Raw genomic sequence first — 21,079 nt, 5'->3', positions numbered from 1 at the left:
CTTTCTAGTAGAAAAGAGGGTGCGTGACAGTTCCTTATATTGGCCCTTGATATACTTGTACATGTTGAGCATGTCCCCCCTTAAACGTCTCTTTTCTAATGTAAATAGTCCCAAATTGCTTAATCTCTCCCCGTAGCTTAAATTCTCCATTCCCCTAATAAGCTTTGTTGCTCGCCTTTGGACTTTTTCTAATTCTATGATGTCCTTTTTATAGTGTGGGACCCAGAACTGTACTCCGTACTCTAGGTGAGGTCTCACCAATGCTTTATATAGTGGCATAATTACCCTCGAGTCCCTAGTTTCCATTCCCCTCTTAATACATGCCAGAATTTTGTTGGCCTTTTTTGTAGCTACATTACAATGGGCACTACATCCTAGATTGCTGTCTATTTGGACTCCTAGATCCTTTTCAAGTATGGAATTACCCAGTTCCTCTCCTCTAAGGTTGTAACTTGCACACTGGTTGTGTCTCCCAAGGTGCATAACCTTACATTTATCTACATTGAACCTCATCTTCCATTTTTTTGCCCACTCATCTAGAATTGCAAGATCATTTTGAAGCATGGTGACATCTTCTGATGAATTGATGACTTTGCTAAGTTTTGTATCGTCCGCAAAGATGGATACATTGCTGAGTAACCTTATCCCAATATCATTAATAAAAATGTTAAACAAAATGGGCCCCAAAACCGAACCCTGGGGCACTCCACTTAGTACCGGTATCATATCTGATACGGCACCATTCACAACCACTCTTTGTTCTCTATTACATAGCCAATTCCCTACCCATCTGCAGATATTTTCACCCAATCCTAGGTTCTCCATTTTATTAATCAATCTCTTGTGTGGGACAGTATCAAATGCTTTCGCCGATCATTCTCATGGGAACGCCCATGAAAGGCTGGGCATTCCCATATGCTAATGGACGAGCCCGACCCCCCCCTCCCTCCACCCACAAAGATAAGTGTGTGCCCCCAGCAAACAGTTTGTGTTTGCACAGAAATGCACATCCGCAAACACTAAACATCGACCGCATGCGAACGCGTGCGAACACATGCGGCCGGCCGAACGGACTTGAATAAGGTCCTTAGTGTAGTACAAAACAACATCATAGACTTACAGTAAAAAAAAAAAGAAGAAAGAAACAAAGTACTAAAAGTACTACGATGACAAACTGTGTGTACCGAGGAGCATGATTCAGACGATCTAGTAAATAAAATAAAACATGATAAGGACATTATTAGAAAGCAAAACATGGCATTCGCTGGCTGTGTTCATTGCTGGACTCTGGAACCATGTCTCCGAGCTTCACTGTTTCACAGTTTAAAGAGTCCTCGTTAATTTATACTGAAACTTTATTGCTATATATTATTATGTTTATGACCATTTACTCAGTGCAGTGTATAATCTATACCCCTGTTATTTGCTGAACGTAACCATTTCCAAGGCGGCGGTTTATTGTGCGTGGGGCTTAGCGCCTTCTCCAAAGCAATGCTCACATCAGTAAAAAATAGGGTGTGGATCAAAAGATAGACAGTGGGAAATTTACTAAGATGGGAGTTCAATTTCAGATGGGATGTTGCTATGGGCAACCAATCAGATTTTATCTCTTATCTTAGAAGTGCTAAATAAGACGTGGATTCTGGTTGGTTGCCCAGAGTAACAGTCTATCTAAGTAAATGTACCCCCCCCCCCCCAGTTTCTAGTTCGACGGTCGACGTGCACAAGGTTGAAGTTCAAAAAAAGGTAGACACAAGCAAAAGTTTGACACATGAAAAGGTCGACGCATAATAATGTCAACATGATTTTTCAGATTTTTTGTGTGTCACTGTTGACACCTGACGGCACGGGGCCCCAATTAGTGTATTGCTTCGCTCACCGTGCTTCGGGCAAAGTGCCTCACTCGTCACATTAACATTTCCAATCGGAGTCCATGGGGATGGTAAAGTATGAAAAAGTCCAACATTTTTTTTTTTTTTTTTTTTACTTAAAAACCAATGTCAACCTTTTCTGGTGACAACATTTTGTCATTGACCTAGTGCATGTCACCAGTTGACCTACTGTTTGTTGACCTCTTGGTGTCGACATATGGACTGTCCACCTATCATCCAGATGCACCAAAAATGATGTATTATCCCTTGTCATAAGAACTGCAGTAGTGCAAAACACAAAAGAACTTTAAGAAATATTAACGCGTGAACAATTGGTACACTGTTAGGAAGTATCATAATAGTCAGCTATTATTGTGAGCTGCGATGCTGATAAGGCCTTTGATCGCGTCTCCTGGTCCCACCTTCAAAGAGTATTTCAAATACAACAATTTGGCCCAGACTACATAACATTTTTTAGTATGCTTTATTCTCTGCCGGAAGCTTGTATTACTGTAAATGGTTTAATCTCCTCACCATTTAGGTTATCTAGGGGGACGAGACAGGGCTGCCCCCTATCCCCGTTACTATTTAATTTGACCCTAGATCCCGTAATTCGCACATTCTCTCATGAGGCTTCCTGGCGGGGAGTAGCTCTCGGTGGGACTGAGGTAAAGGTGTGAGCTTTTGCCGATGACCTTCTACTGTACATTAGCAATGGACAATAGAGCATTCTAGCATGCAGAGCATTCTGGGTACGTTCAGTTATATCTCTGTTTTTTTGGTAAACTCTCAGAAGACTGAGGCACTGGCCTTACACTCAGAGGCCAGGCTGGGCCTCTGGGTGCTTAGTATACCTGGGTATCCGATTTCCTAGGGATGTCGCTGATTTGTATTCAGTAAATTTCTTGCATTTTATCTCCCAAACGATAGCTGACTTTGATAGATTGAAACACTTATCACTCTCTTATATTGGCCGATATCACCTATTTAAGATTGTATCTTTCCCGCGACTTCTTTACCCAGTCCAGATGCTTCCATTTCTATTGACCAAAACTGATATCCCCAGTATCAATAGGGCACTTGTCAAATTTATATGGGCTGTCAAGCGCCCTAGGATATCTCAGTTGAAATTACAACAGCCACCACTTCTTGGGGGCATTAATTTGCCTTCCATACAGGACTATGCCTTGGCATCAAATTTGCGATATGCATTGGACTGGGTGGGGGATGCAGATAACTATACTTACAGATCCTTTGACCAATCCTTTCTCCGAAATACCACCCTAGATGCATTGCTACACACTCCAGTCTCTTCTTTCCCAGCACACTTGAAAAATAACCCATTAATTTACTTACCTTACTTAGCTTGACGATCCACTCGAAAACGACTACACCTCCCAACTACTGTATCTATATTTCTACCATTAACTCATAACACTGGTTTTTAGGGAGGAAACCCTGATGCTGTATTTACTAGTTGGCACCTTCAGGGACTCAATTTATAAATTTTTGGAAGAAGATCACTCTACGGTTAGGAGCTTGTCCCGCTTGAGGGAACATACCCCTTAATCACCATACCCTTGTCTGCATACTTCCAATCCCGAAGCTATGTTATAAAATTCATCCTCAGACTTTTAACGGCGGAGTCTGATAAAACATTTGATACTATGGTGATCAACCATAAGGGAGGTCATATGCCCACATCTTTACTTTACAATTATGTCCTTATAAAAATAGACCTCTCCCGGTTTACCACAGGGTTGACTCGTAGGTCTAAGACCTTTCCGGATCTTACAATACAATCAATTATTAAGTCATCAGTCACACTGAATAAGCAACTAATATCTGCCTCATTCATGGAGATGCAATTAAAATTACTGCACAGAGCCTACTATACACCCCAACTGCGTTATCTAATGGGTATATCCGATAATGCCAATTGTTTTAAATGCTCTATCCCAGAAGCCGACATGTATCACTGTTTGTGGTCCTGCGATATTGTGCAATCCCTTTGGTTAGATGTACAACACTACATCAACCACACATTATGTATCCCTTTTACTGTAACAGATTCTTGGGCATTTTGGAATATCTACCCCCCTCACCTCTCTACTATTCCATCTCAAGCACCTAGAGGCCTGCTAGCTAAGGTTGCAGCGGTTGCTAAAAAAAAAAATACTTTAAAAATGGATACATACTGATACACTCCCCTTGCAAATTATGCTCCCACGTCTACAGATTCTCTTTCAAATGGACTGGATTGAATGCTCAGTTGATATAGAATCAAGGGCACTGAAATTCTTTAAAGTTTGGTGCCATACGTTATTTCCCTTACAGATCTTGAAAAGGACCATATTAGACAATTTGTTACATTTGTCTATATGGTAAAAAATGGCTACCCTAGAACTAGTACAACCCCCCTTTCTGATAATTCCGCATAATATGGTGACCACTTGCGTTGTTACTATACAACCACTTCTTTTTATGTTCCTACAGTATATTATATTATGTATCCTACTGTATTGGAAAATGCCATTTCCTTGTACTGGGCTGTATTTGCATTGGATGCCCTGTCAATTATGTACCTGTTATATGCTAATTGATGATTTTTATTTATTGTACCATTTATATACTCAATAAAAATATTTAAAAATAAAAACAGCGCATAATATTGTGTGCTTACCCAGATCATATTGTAATGCACAGTATAAAATACAAAAGCATTGTGGCCCTAGGCAAAGCAATGCTCTTAGGCCCCTACTTAAGTAAAAAAAAAAAAAAAGTCATGAATTCCTGTGGTGTCTCTCCACCTGTTATCTGCCATCCAGCCATTAGCATGCTTACAGCTGGTAACTGTAGAGCAGGGTTGCCCACTTTTGAAGTCTCCTCTCCAGGAGAAGCCCAGAAAGGAGACTGTCAGTAGCACTTCGTTGGGCGGGGACTGATATAGACGTTATTAAGCCCAGTTCCCAGCACTGCAAATCTTGCATTTCGCGGGTCTTCGAGGAGGGAGCTAAATGACACGATTTACATCTTTAGCACTGTGAGTGGTCTCACAAGACCCATTCTGCACTTGTGCATTCCAAGCATTATTGCATAGATCTCTGAATCCGGACCTTATTCCATTTGGAGCGATTGTGTGGTCTTGTCAGTCAAGGAAAGTGTGCTATAAATCATTCAGAATATTTGTTACTTGTTTCCTAGCACGGCGCCCAATCTTTTGATCGTAGTACATCTTATACATCTGATTTTAGATAGTGTGGTGAGCGCAGCGAGCCACCGAGCCCGAAGCATGGCGAGCGGACACGAATTACTTTACATGAATTCCGCTGCGCTCGCCACGCTTCGGGCACGGTGGCTTGCTGCGCTCACCACACTATCTAGAATCAACTCCATGCCGACGTGGATAGTGGGGATATGAAAAGGTCGGAGGACGCGTACCGCCGCCCCTCGCGGGCTCGCTGCGCTCGCCAGGCTTCGGGTTGGCGTTGATAGTGGGGGTGGCGTTGACAATGGGAGTGCATTTAACATTGTAAGCACCCATCAGGGTGCTTGTACAATTAAACATCGCATTGCATGCCATTTGCTGCCATGCAATGCTATGCAATATTTAATTGTACAAGCACTCCTGTTAATTTAACATGAATATCGCATCGCATCACACGCATCGCACACCACTAAGTATGGTATGCGATGGGCGCCGTGCTAGGAAACAAGTACCGAATATTTTATTTTACAATAAATTTATTGCCTTATAGATATAAAATTATAACACATACTATAGTTATGGGGGTATTCAATTACCCGCCGCTATTTCCGATGGGGGAAATAGCGGTGGGGCCCTATTCAATGTTGTCTTCCCCGACTGCATTGAACAGGGATCTCAGCAGAACGGGACCGACTTTTCCACCAGTCGGGCCCGTTCTGCTGGGAATATTCCAGCTCCCGGCCACAGCAATCTAGGATGTAGTGCCCATTGTAATGTAGCTACAAAAAAGGCCAACAAAATTCTGGCATGTATTAAGAGGGGAATGGAAACTAGGGACTCAAGGGTAATTATGCCACTATATAAAGCATTGGTGAGACCTCACCTAGAGTACGGAGTACAGTTCTGGGCCCCACACTATAAAAAGGACATCATAGAATTAGAAAAAGTCCAAAGGCGAGCAACAAAGCTTATTAGGGGAATGGAGAATTTAAGCTACGGGGAGAGATTAAGCAATTTGGGACTATTTACATTAGAAAAGAGACGTTTAAGGGGGGACATGCTCAACATGTACAAGTATATCAAGGGCCAATATAAGGAACTGTCACACACCCTATTTTCTACTAGAAAGGAATCTAGGACGCGAGGGCATGAGTATAGATTAGAAGAAAAAAGATTTCATTCAGCTAGTAGAAAGAATTTCTTTACGGTCAGAACAGTCAAACTCTGGAACTCTCTTCCCAGAGAGGTGGTAACGGCTGGCTCATTAAATGCGTTCAAGGCAAAGTTGGACAAACATTTACTGGAGAAAAACATCCATGGGTACAAATAAGAAATATAATTTGTCTGTAAAATACCAGAACCAACCAAATCAGCAATGGATATCTATACCAGGTTGAACTAGATGGACGCAAGTCTTTTTTCAGCCTTACCTACTATGTAACTATTTAGCCGTTTCTCGCAGTCACGCCCCCTTTTTGGCGCTTGGCAGGCAGGACATTGAATCCTGTCTGCAGAATCACCGTAGAGCCAGCCAAGAACGGGAGAGGGTCATGGCTGTCAGTCGTGACCCAGGATTGAATATCCCCTCTATGTAGGTACATGGCTAACCTTGTGCTATAGAGCTTTAGCTTCTTTGAAAAGAATAATTTCTATGATTACACTAATTTTTATAGGCCATAAAATGTAATGTGTAATTGTTAATAGTTATTGTTAATAGTTATCACGATGCTGCCTTCTGAGTAGTGCCACGTATCTCTGCTGATATGATATGCAAGTGATCAAGGTCCAGCTATCAGTATATAAGGCTGTACACGTGCTGTAATACAGTACATAACTGTTCAAACGTTAAGGGTTATTATAATGATGAGTCCGTGTCGTGTGAGTTATCAGAGGCTGTTCTAGCTACATCACTGGGTGACATTAGGGAAACACCAAGATGTTCTGGTCTCAAACCACAAGACTACTTCTACTCCTGATGTGTTTGTTATTATTTTACTGCAATTCTTTTTTGTAGTTGTTACTTTTATTTCATTTAAAGGACCGCGTTTATTATTCTTTTACTCTAGTGCCAACCAGAAGGAAGGTGCCCAATACAATTTATTTTGCACCCCTGATTGCACCCCTAATTGCTTGACTGGCAGCAGTTTTTCTTTGTAACGTGCATTTTTGTTTAAACAGCTTATGTAGGCATTGTCATACAGGTTGAGTATCCCTTATCCAAAATGCTCGGGACCAGAAGGATTTTGGATAACGGATTATTCCGTAATTTTTTTAATACTTTTATATTTCTATGAGGTATCTTGCATTTATGTTGTATAAACACATCAAACACATGAAATGCACACAAATATATTTTATTTGTGCATAAAACAAAGTTTTAAAACATGAAACAAAGTTTGTGTACAATCTTGAATTTGAATGCAAAGCAATCATGTCCTTGCACATATTTAGTGCCAATTACATATCATGTCCCCAGTAGTGCCAGTTACATATCATGTCCCCAGTAGTGCCAGTTATATATCATGTCCCCAGTAGTGCCAGTTACATATCATGGCCCCCTTAGTGCCAGTTACAGATGTACCCAGTAGTGCCAGTTACAGATGTACCCAGTAGTGCCAGTTACATATCATGTCCCCAGTAGTGCCAGTTACATATCATGTCCCCAGTAGTGCCAGTTACATATCATGTCCTTGCACATATTTAGTGCCAGTTACATATCATGTCCCCAGTAGTGCCAGTTACATATCATGTCCCCAGTAGTGCCAGTTACATATCATGTCCCCAGTAGTGCCAGTTACATATCATGTCCCCAGTAGTGCCAGTTACAGATGTACCCAGTACATCAATAAAAAAACAAAAGTACATTCTGAAGACTATGGTTTTTGAAATAATTTGGATAACGGATATTTGGATAGGGGATACTCAACCTGTATATAGTATATAATGGGAGCAGGGTGTGAGGTGAATATGGGCCCCTTGGTCCAGGGGCACGCACCGCACAACCTGCACTCATATAAGTTTCCCTACCTGTCCAAAGTCCTGCGGCAACTACTAGTCTCTAGTATAATATAGTAAATAAAGTATAATATAGAGCAATCATTTTCTGATTAATGCTATTTTTTTTATATCCATCTTGATGGGTTACTTAGTATGGATCTCAAAAGCAAAATGGTCAAAGCCATGTGCACTGCAGGTGGGGCAAATGTAACACGTGCCTAGAGAGATAGGGGTTCATTTACTAAGATTGGAGTTCTATTGAAGATGGGGTTTTGTCCATAGCAACCAAATTGAGTTCTTATTTATTAAACACCTTCTAAAAAATAATAGATTTTTTGCCCATATGGGGCCTACCAGATCGCTTAGAAATTAAGCAGAAATCGCTGTGTGTGTATGCCCCATATCGATGCTTTGCCCTGCGTGTCGCTATTGCTGGGCCAGATATTTCAAGTCATTGCCCGTGTTGTCTTTATTGATTACATGGGCAGTGACAGATCGCTTAGCACACATTACTGGTGTAGCACTGTGTGCTGAGCAATCTGAGCGGCACAAAGCTCCAATTGCTATGTGTGTATGCCCCAGCAGAGAGGAGGGGCCCGGACGGAGGAGGCTGCACACAGGTTTCCTCCTCTCTTAAGACGCCCTGAATAATATTACACCAAACTCAGAAGAAACTGTAGTAAATTGGAAAATATTCCCCACACAGAATGATCACATGTATTTCCCTATACTTACCTAGGTCATTGAAAACCTTGCACTGGCCAAATTAATTCTTGCCATGTTGAACCCTTGCGAATACTGCTGAACTAATAATACCCCTTTCACATTGCAAAAGCCGAGTATCACTGGGGAAGTTGGTCACGGGTCCCTCCCGGGAGCGACCCGGAATTTGCGAAGTGAGCACCCCATAGTGATCCGGTAATAAACTGGGTCGCTGATGTCATTGGGGTGTGGGGCGGAGCTTTGGCGCATCATCAGGGGACGAGTTACCCATTCACATTGCACAGCAACACGGGTCCGACCTGGGATTAACCCTTCTTTTAACACTGGTCGGAATGTTGGTTGCTGGACCCGGGTAATTTCAGAAGGCCCTTCCACACTGCACATCGACCCTGGTCTACCTGGCAACAACCCACAATGTGTAATTCGAAAGGGGTATTACTCTTCCATGACAATATGGCATATTACAACTTGCATCTAGCTATGAAGGCATATTGGTATGTTTACAGTAGCTGAAGAGCACAAGGTTACCTATAGCGGTGACAATTGGCTTTTGAATTGCTCAAACGAAATGGCTAAAAAATCATAACAAACAATAAACAGAAAGGGAATACAAGGTAACTGAATTGTGACTCCAGCATATAATAAAAAATAAAAAAAACTACTGCAACATCATAAACCTACATGACGCGGTCCCGGTACTCACATACAGTATACGCTCATGGCATAAACACACTTTTGCTCAAAAGCCAAATAAAATGCGGCAACTAAAATAGCTTATGATCTTACGATGGCACTGCTTTTATCTAAATAATTTGTGGTTATCACATCATAAAAAATGACTGTGGCTGGAAAAGATTATTCCGTGTCTAGAACTCATACGTAGAAAATGCAATTGTCACCCTCGCATTGGAATTATCACTAATATAACTGGCATTTTAATCTTATGTGAGATAAGGGACATAAGTTCAAAGTTACTTTTTTTTTCTTCTTACAGTCCTATGACCTGGACTTGGGTTCATTATCGCCCACAATACTGTACCGTATGTTTTTAATACAGTTACAGGTATAGAATAGTAATATTTTCAGTTTGAACCTCATGACATCTTATTTTTCATGCTATAAACAGAGAAGCTAATTATCGCATATCAGTGTCACGAAATAAAACTATGTGGGAGATGTGACTGCCGGTATTGCGTGTTAATAAGTTGTGAATAGGTGTACCTCCTGTACCTCCTGACACTTGTTTTAAACATATGTATAAAAAAACAGTACATCAAAGTCCAATATGAAATGTAATACCAAATACAAAGAAAGTTAAAATTCATTTCTCCTAGCTTGAAAGCTGTGGTATTCCAACTGCTGCTACCGGCAGAACAAGCTGGGATATTTAGTTCAACAGCAGCTAGCAGACCGCAGACACCTATTTGAGGTAAGACAATTGTTGTATACTATATGGCTATTATACTCTTTCTATAAAGAAACCTGTATGTATTTGAGGACAAAGGTGCACAATTAGTGTTTGTGCAAACTGATATTTAACCCTTTGATTGCCAACGTTGCTGTGAGCATAAACTTTTATGCGCATGTGCAGCTGCATTGTGCGAGCGGGCACAGTGAATTGATTATTCGCCGGCCCCTTCGCACGTAGCGGCCACGGGTAGAGCCCATCATGCTAACAAATCCGGCGTGCAACTGGTGGGCTGGCGTACCACCATCCGTATACTGTGAATCAGGCATAGCATGGCATATAATGTGAATCGGGCACATACAGTATTAGAGCATATAATGTAAATATGGGGAGAATTATGGCATATCATAAGGCTGTGCATGCATATGGTACGCTCTGCACATGCGTGGGGTCCCCTTGCGAATGGACCATGTGAAGGTTAGCCACCGCTGCATGCTAGCAAGATGATTGACAGCTGGGCGTTTGGGGAGTAATGCCAGCGGTTTCCAGGAATTCTCCCAGACACCGCAGGCATTCCCCAGCCATTGGGAGGGCGCAGACGTCAGCAGCGGCCTCATTCTCCCCACGGCCTTCTAGCAGCGTTACATGCAGTGTAAAAATCAGGGGGAGGGAGCTCGGTGTGGGTGTCGTTTACCTGTTTGCTGGGCTCTGAATATTCGCAGCCCAGCGAGAAAGTCTGAATCGTACCCATAATGTGAATAAAAGAACAGTGGGGGATATAATGTGAATTGGGGGCACAGTGGGGGGATATAATGTGTATCGGGCACAGTATGGCATATGATGGGAATCGGGCACAGTATGGCATATAATGTGGATTGTTGGCACAATCTTATACTTGTATTACACAGTTTACCCCAAGATTGTATCATACAATTACAGTAATACACTTTATTACTGCTTTATCCATAGTGTGTAAGAATAATGTGGTAGCATAACAACCATAGCTACCACTATTTATTTAGTATGTTCTATAGAAAGATCACTAGCTATGGGCAACACCCTCTACTTTGTCAGAGCCTTTGTCTGAGGGTACAGAATCAGTATATAGCAGCATAGTCAAGGGAGTTCTACTAAAGTGTGTGCAACCCCCCTTATCCAGGCACCCTCCTCTCTGCCGGCAGCCACGCAGCACATCGCAATAGAGTGAGCACTACAGGGCTCAGGGGCCGATTTATTAACATTATTTTTACTAAAATGATGTGGAAAATAAAGGTGTTACTACATCCTTTTTTGCATAATTTTAGTATCATCTAAATGCATTAAAGGGCTTTTGGAGCACTTTTTGTTAAATATTGCTCCCTATCCTTTAATTCGCCCCCAAAATTTGGCTTCTGGCTCAGTCAGTGAAGCTGGGTGCTGCACTGCGGACAACCCAGTCACCAGCAGCAGCCTGCATCTCCAGAAGTAATGAAAATAAAGGGTGGTAGGCAAAGCTCCGCTCCCTCACACAAAGCCACGTCCCTCCCATGAATCCATGCCCTTTTCACAACACGCTCATAGATCCTTGGGAGATGTACTGGGTGTCAACCGGGTAAGTAATGCCAATAATGACAAGCCTTTCCACAGGGAAGCAGCTGGGCAGCACCATACAACTTATATACTAAGGCAACAGGCAGCGCCTGTATGACAAAAAACAACTCCTACTCTAACGCACCCTAATGACACCCAGTACAGGTGGCCTTGGAAGGGGGTGTGGTCTTGTGGCAGGATGTGGCCTTGTCAGAGGGGCATGGCCTCAAGTTCCCTGTTTTCAGCACTGCCAGGGTTCAAGAGATGCAGGTTACCCCCAGGGAGTGCTATGGCTGCAGTTCTGACTGCTACACAGTGACAGGACCTGGGTGCAGCCCGCAACCCCCATTGTGACACCACCGCCTTCTGCCAGGGTCTGGTATTTTAGTGCTGTGTGCTGAGTCTGAAGATGCGGCATTGAATCCTCACTGTGACCATTAAGACCACAGTCCTTGGTTTTCTATGTAAGCCGAAGCTTACTCAGACTGCGTCCAATGGCACAAACCCATGGCTTCACAAGCATCCAACGCTTGGTAGAATAGTTCTGCTTGCCACCCCCAAATGCTGCAGCACTGTAATAATGCTGAAGCTAAGAGGGCTCATTCTGCGGATGCAAATTAACCTACAATCGGGTTAACACATACACCCTCGGGTTTACATACTAACCTGAATCACCTGGTTCTGTATATAAGCACCATAGTGAATATTATTCTATGGTAGACATACTGTATGTGCCCCTTCCTTGTCCTTGTGGTTTGTTTAAGTCGCACATTTATCATAAAGGTTAAATTTCAACCAATGCCACAAGCACATTCCTTATTTTAGGTCCTTAACACTATTTAAATGCAGATTATTGAGAAAGACCTAAGTATAATTATGCTCAATCACACTTGTTTCCTCATGTACATTTTATAAGTAAATTCAGGTTAACATATAAACTTTCCATGTATTTACAAATAGTCTTCTGTTCCACAATGTTGCTACACCGTAGTAACCGGAGACATGAACCTATATGAAAGAATAGATCCAGCGATACACATTGGCCAGTATTCAATGCTCCCGATTCACCATTTTTTTCTGGCGAATCGGTCTGTTTTCACTCCTTGCGGTGAATCTTTTTCACTGAAAATCTGATTCACCCTATTCAATGTTCACTGTTCGGCGAAAGCGAACAGTGGATGCCGGCCAGTTCTCCGTTTCATGCTCGCTGCAATTCGCTGGTGTATTTCAATGGGGTTTTCACTAGAATTCGCTGAGAGTGTATTCAATGCTAGGATGGAGGACTGCTTCCAGTATGATTTTCGCCATGATTCACCGTTTTGCATTCAACATCTTTTGAAGGTTAACTGGAAAGTGATCTTTTAAAATAAAGTTTTTTTTTGTTTTTGCTGTAAGAAAATCAGTAATTTTATTTTGTGAAGGGGCATGCTATTTTTATTCATGTGCTTGCAGCAAATGAATATACTGTATATTTACTTTTTTATATTTTTTTTACACATTCGCCAGCAGGGGGTGGGGAGCCGCTCATTACATATGCACGAGCGGGACCAGCGCAGCGGCTACCTCCACCGCATCCTCTGCCAGCTCTCCCGGGGGGCAGCTTCTGCTGCCTGTGTCCCCAGGAGCCCTCCTTCACCCCCACACATTCTGGCACAGGCAGGGAGGCTTTCATCTCCCTGCCTGCCGCCGTTCCCCAGCTCCCTGCGGCGTTCACCACAGGAGTTAAAAATCACCGTCAGGGGCAGCAAGCCCTTGAGGCGTTGAATAGGGTGAGAGGGAGGGCTGGCAGCAAATGCTTCAGCCCTCCGGAACCCTGCGAATATGCAGCGAATCCTAAACAGGATTCACTGCACATCGCGATAATTGACATTAAATACCTGCCATTTATGTATATAAATATTATTACAGACATTTCATACTTTGTATTTGCTTTCCCTCTTTTTGCTTCCTACTAACTCTAAAGATTTTAGTCCATTTTTTTTTATTTGTGGCGTGCCCGCCAGTAATTAAGGTTCTATATCCCCTTAAACTCAAAACAATAACAATGGTTTTTAATAAATAGGCCCAAATGTGTTTGACCGACAGCAACGGAAATTCAGTATTTTTTTTTTAATAAGAAACAAATATTTCTTGATGTCTATTGATATGTTTTATAGTGAGATTAGAGTTTTATTTTGCATAGTTTGTCAACTTTTGAACAATCTCCCCTCTTATTAAGCAAGGTTTATCCACATATAGGAACATATTTATTACAATATGTGGCCAACTCCAAAACACTAAGAATCCGTATTGCATATTGCGGCAAAATTTAATATTTTTTCACTCAAATGTATCAATTTAATTAGCAGGGATCTGTGCTCTGATAAGAGCTCATCCCAGAGATCAGAAACAATTGTATATGCTATCACTTTACTCTTTAATTTTTATTTTTTTTTAATCAATATTTTATTGAAGCAATGCATCGCAAAAACATTCGTTGTACATTTTTTGAAATTTGTTCAAGTTACAAATTAATCAGAAAAAGTTACAATATGAATTAGATTTATGTAACTGTTGCTCACATCTCCCCCAACAGAAGCGAGTGTATTTCAATACATAGATAGTGCAGGTACTTTGTTGAATAGCTGTTGCGCTCAGCTCCCCCAATAAAATCTAAAAAATTTCGATACATAAATAGTACAGGCGATTCTTGTAATTTTAAATATATTGGCTGGACGTTTATCTCTCTTTATCACCCTTGCATTTATCTCTTGTTAAGGCTTAATACATCTGCCCCATTGTTTCCAGTGTATTTTCATATGCTATGATGACTTGGTGTCAATTTGAAATGTAATGATCTGACTCCTATTTATAATTGATTTATGAGACGGAGTGGTGTCCGATGCTTGTGCCTATTTTGTATAAATTAGCTGCACAATAATTTAGCAGATTGATTCTGACCCTACAGTTTTATGTATTATGATATGAAACAGAAATCTGTCTATTCCTAATGCAGCCCACACACGCGCCGATGCCGGCGGTGCGATGCTGTACGATGGGGTGCGCGCTCCCGCACATACTTTTTGTACTAGCTTTTTCTAGCACAGCATCGCATCGCATGCACATCGTATGCACAAGGCATACGATGCGATGCTGTGTGTGCTAGTTAAGCCCACAACGCACGCTGGAATTGGTGCGTGTGTGGGCTGCATTAATTGTGCTAATTATCCACTCTCATCCGTCAGTGCATGCCATGTTTATGTCCATGCTTCATTTGTGTCAATTAGCCTTTAATTGATTCCATACAGCTTCCTTTTCTTATACACAAGGAAGGTGTGCTATGTAAATTGTCACCTTGAGTTAATTAACGACATAACCATTTGACGGCTTAACTCTGACACAAAATAGCTATATGTGTCAGGATATGGATGAAAGTCCAATAATTAAATTGTATTAATCAGCCACATCTGTCTGCATTTCCAATTCTATTCAGCTGTTTGTGAACACCATGCTGATAAATAAGACAGTATTGAATTGGTTACCATTTAATTCATTTTATACGGCCTGGCTTTAACACACAACTGTATTTCTGTGCTACGTAGACACTAGTGAATTTCCTTGACACGGCTTCACTTAAATATATTGGCAGCACATTATATACTGTATATATTTCTGTATCTGTGACCAGAAACTATAACAACAGGTATTATACCATACCTCATGACCCCGCTACTTATCCTGAGGCACAGACTATTAGGAATCTAAAATATTTCACTGCTTCCTCATTTTCTTCATCGTTACAATTTTTTATTTACAATTTAGTTAAACTTATGCTTAATTCTTGTTCATTATATGTTGTTTATTATATGTTGTTCATATGTCCTTTCTTACTTTTTTAGACACTAATGTCGTAATAAAAGTTATTTTTTTTAATAGCAACATTATACTCTATAGTGGCCCGCCCAGGGATAGCTTTCCTTATCCTCTATTGCTCTATTGGATAATTTGTTCCATATAATTACCACACTCGCAGGGAGCACCTCCACAACATAATAACATAATTGAATATATATATATATATATATATAAGGTGTGGGACGTACCCCGGTGCCTTCCAGAGGAATGGAACAATGACGACAACAGAATAGGCGGCACTCCGAGGATTTTCAAGTAAAAGTTGTATGGTGTCATACTTTAATACAACTTTTACTTGAAAATCCTCGGAGTGCCGCCTATTCTGTTGTCGTCATTATATATATATATATATATTTGGATACAGAAAGACGTGATTCAGCGCCAAGATAGAAAAAACAGAGCAACACTGAATGGATATACGTTAGAAAAGTAGCAAACACAGCCCCCCAAATTTTCTGGGGTGTCAGCACGCGTCTAAATGGAACACGGTGTTGGGCCGTCTAAGCACAGGGGGACATGGTTAAGGAATATTTTTAAATCTCGGCGACTGGTGTTTTTTTTTTTTAAATAGGACTATAAGTGGTACATACAAAAATACAATTTATTGAAAAGAGCGATATACAGCAAAAAAGGAGGGTTATAAATAAAATGGAATAAATATTGGTCAAATAATCCCAGCGGATGTATAAGAGCAAATTTCATATATCACAGTAAATATATAAGAACAAATTTCATATGCAGGATAAAAAGCTATATGTATAAAAAGGTAACGCTTAACTTATGGATAAGAAGTGAGGTAGGTCTCATATACCCATTTGTTGATAGGAGCACGCTTTTTTTCCACCTATAGTTAAGGTTGCCCAGTGCCCTAGACAACTACAGATGGAGCGCCTCTCACTATTGCTTCGCCAGCGCCATAATCTGGCTGCTGGCGATCGCCGGCGGAGAGGCGCCCCATCTGACTGAGACGCGCGTGCATCCCGTCGGCGGGGGGACCGGAACTCTGTCCGTCTCCGCTTCAGGGAGACGTAAAGGGGTTAGGGGGGGGCGGCGGGGACCCAGGGCAACCCTCGGCGAGGCGGCGGGGACCCGGGGGGAGCCCAGTTGTAAGGCGACGCGCGCGCATCCCCTTACGGCGGCTGGCGGGGAAGGCGGCTGGTGAATCGTCCGCCATCCCCTGCAAGAGAGAGGGGCGCTGCATATGTATATAAGAAACTGTAAATAAATAAAATAATAAATAAGTAATTGGGCTGTGGAAGTTTTAAGGCATCCGCTAGTATGTACAGAAACTCTCCTACATCCTCAGACTGTATATTTTCAACATGGTGACTTTTTGAATCTTAAGGCTCCCATACACTAGTCCAACTTGTCTGAGGTAGAAGTCAGGCCTGATTTCCTGTGAACTCCCCCGGCAGCTCCCTGAGAGTCCTTCCATCTGATTTGGAACTTGTGCCATTTTTACATGCGATTTATCACACTTGATTTATGGAATGTAAAAAATAGTAGTGAAGGACTCCATGGGAGCTGTTGGAGGAGTTCATTGGAAATCAGATGTGATACATTGCAGGTGCTAAAAAGCACATGTGATGTGCACCTGACAGCCGTACATCCGATATATCCTATGTGCAGGATGTTCAATCTCCTGATCCATGTGTATGGGGCTGTTTCATTCGGGCACACACATCTTCAGCACTGACATTGTACTGTAACAGTATTTTGTTCTTTCATTTTGATGGGGTGGTCTATAATATAATGTCCTAAATTTTCAATCTAGCCGTTACGATGTCCACCCTCAGAGTTCTCAGTAGCTGCTACGGACAATAGGAGTCAGCATTTAAATTGGTTTTATTAAAGTTTTAATGATACAAATCATAAATCAAAACAAATAGCTGACAGTAAAGTCATCTCAGGCCACACACGATAAAGAGTGTACAAAATGGCATCAGAATAAAACAGAATAACAAGCAAAAGAACCAGATAAGCACTTGGCAAGAACTTGGAGAAAATAAGGAATAGTTATAAAACAACAAAACCTATTAAAGAGAAATAGCACAACTAGTGAAAGGAGGAGGGGGGGAGGGGTGTCGGAGGAAGACTGTAAGGTTGTGTGGGGGATAGATACCTCTATTGGGCTAAAAAAATTCAACACATGTGGTGATTTACTAAAGCTTATAAACATGTTAAATGGATCTGTTGCCCATAACAACCAATCATATTTTAGCTAGAATTTCTTTATTGCATTCTAGAAAATGATAGAATCTTATTGGTGGCTATGGGGAACACCTCTCCTAGATTGTTTTAGTATGTTTAGATAATCCCATAGATTATAGATCAGTGGAATAGGGAGGTGGAGGGATGCACAAATGGTTGTATGGTGGCAAGTGGTAAATTTAAACAATTTCATAACGTGCCTTTGCATTTGAGCATCTATAGTATGGACCCCATGTATTATGGAACTATATACTATTCCTTTTTCTGGTAAGGTGAATCTTCATTCATATTCAATAACTGATCCTTAATCTGAGTTAAAGTGGCACATACTGTAAGTTTGCCTGATGTGCAGTAGCTCCTGGAGGGGCTAGAGGAAGAAAACAGAATTTTGGAAAGAGTGGAGGGGCAAAATGTTGGTTTAACGCTGGGTATACACTATTCGTTATGTCATCCTATCCGGCGGTTTGGGACATCATATCGGGCACATCGTCTAGTGTGTACCTGCTATATCGCTGACGATGCATGTACCCGCACATTGTCACCACCATCCTCTGTTGGCCAACGGAAGACATCATTGGTGAGAGCTATGCTGCCGAATGCAGCACGGCCACTACTGGCATCGGTGCAGGCATCGGCAAGTGTGTATGCATCTTGTAACCCGTAAATATGTCGTTGAGTGAAACTTCACTAACCACGGTAGCTGGACATTCGGAGCAACCTTAGGGTTGCAAAGATGTCCGGTGGCCCATGTGATGGGGATTGTATTCTGCAGCAGATGAGAGAAGCCAGCAGTGGGCATCATTTTTAAAAAAGATGCCTCCTGCTGCAATAACAAAACTTTTCATCTGCCCTCCTTCAGAAAACGCAGCACCAATCCCTTGTAAGTCCACCGCTGAATCAGGCCTTTGGTCTACATGGTATTACATCAGCTTGATAATTTGAGGGAGAACCAGCACATATAGATAAATGTATATGAAGCTACTGATCCTCTCTCTACAGCAGTGGTTCCCAAACTGGGGTACTAGTACCTTTGGGCGTACACTGCAGACTGTTTGAGAGTACTTGAAAATAATATTGGTAATGGCGGAAGAAGTCTCATGATGGTGGAAGAAGTCTCCCTTTGCCATGGAGACCAACCAAGTTGTCTGACTTCCAGTTCGGTCTGCAGGGTCATTTGCGTCTCCTTGTGCTTTTGACCAACCAGCAATCCACTGGAAGTGTTCATCTGTAGATAGAGTGACAACCAATCAGCTCCTATGATGTTTTATAAATTTCAGATAAGAGCTGATTGGCTGGTACTTCATCTCTCTCCACTCTTTGATCTACAGTATGCACAGATACAGCTTTATGACGTGATTGGTCCCAGACTTCTGTCTAATAATTAGTGCCTAAGTGCACAAAAGAATCAGACTCTCAAACATGCTCAGTCATCACAACCGGGGACAGAGAGTTTAGCATACACTTGGTGGAGTTTAGCTGTAGGTGATTATATCTTTTAAAAAAAATTATCTTTAGAAAAAATTATGTTTTTTTTTTTTACCTGTTACAACCTGCCTTGAAATCTCCCAGGAAAGTGTAGCTTTATAAGATGTATTGGAATGATAGAGTAGTAATTAACTCTACTTTTTTAGCGGACTTCTATGTCTAAACCTGGAGTAGATTGTCAAATTCCCACTGAATAATGCTCCTTCAGATTTTCCGCACAGCGCTCAGTTAATGGAAGACTTGCTACTTAGGCAGCAGTATATAAAAGTTGAGAGAGTTCATAATTTACAATTATTTCATTTAATGAACATACAATTATCAGTTGTAGACTATGAATGTATAACTATTGACATGTACAAAGAATTTTCTTTTCCTTGAGGATATCATAAAAGTCTTGGTAACTAGATGAAGTTCTAAAGACAAGCTGTGGGTGTTAGTGTTTATGGAGTCATTAGTTGCAGTACATCTGATAGGGATCAGTTTTTGTTCATGACAACCATTATATTGCATGTTATATGTCATTGGGTTCATCACTACATACCTGAGATAAAGCGCCAATTGTACAAACACATCTTCAGTTGGGGCAAGGGTTACTGCATGAGCTGAGATAGGTCACCAAGAACTTATGTAGAAGTTATCATTTCACCTCCCCTTCTTACTATCAGATTTGGGTCACATTGTTGTACTGTACATGCCAAAGTACAGTAAGTACTTGAAATGGTATTAATATAGAAATGGTGTAAATAAATTATATATTATCTATATTTTGGGTTTTATGAAAACAAAAAAGACAGTTTAAAATATTAAGAGCATTATACACATAGGGCCCGAGTGGCAAACGCAGGAGGTGCGTTTCCAAATGTAACCCCTAATATCCCAGCAGCGCATTGGAGTAAGTACGGGAGTCTGGGGGAGTGGTAACAGCCCTGAAAATTGGTCTTTTTATACACTGGATACTGTATGAAATACAATATTAATATTTAACAGTACAGATAGTCTATAGTATAGGTTTCAAACATTTAAATAAGATAAATGGCCATGAAAAAGGTTAAATATCTAATAAATAAATAAATAAATAAACAAACATAATAGAACCAGTACTGCAGTTTCTAAGCTTACAATCTCCCACTTCATGGTAAGCCTCCTGTCTCTTCCTCCAGACAGCTGCTCTCTGGTCTATTGTGATTGTTTAAGGGCACTGATCCACACATACAGTAAATGTGGTAGAAGAAGCTGCTACCACTGGTCATGTGCAGCAGCTCTGCTCTGTCCCTTACACTGCATGATGTGGTGGCAATGCTACTGTCATAATTTAAGGCACTTGCCAAGAGGAGGGGGGTTTCTAGGCAAACACAAACCCCCCCCTGTGTTTGCCTATGGGCCTGATTCTGAGCTCTAAGCACAGCAAAACAGCAAGAAACAAGGCAAAACCATGTGCAACTGCAGGTGGGGCAGATGTAACATGTGAAGTTAGAGTTTGGCATGGCATATTATATTATATATATATATATATATATGTGTGTGTGTGTGTGTGTGTGTGTACTGTTTACATGTACCATAGTTCCCAAAAACTAAGCCATTATGCATCGCAAATTTGCTTTGGAACTGATCATTATAGTAATATCAGAAATGTTTTACTGATCATATAAATATTCTGGATTTAAATACCTATGTTATGATACCTCTATATTGCGTAAATGTATTTGAATGAAG

The sequence above is a fragment of the Crinia signifera genome, chromosome 1 (assembly GCF_055691185.1).
Source record: "Crinia signifera chromosome 1, ASM5569118v1, whole genome shotgun sequence".
Lineage (NCBI taxonomy): Eukaryota > Metazoa > Chordata > Amphibia > Anura > Myobatrachidae > Crinia > Crinia signifera.
The sequence above is the reverse complement of the archived record's forward strand: the minus strand, read 5'-3'. Positions refer to the sequence as shown.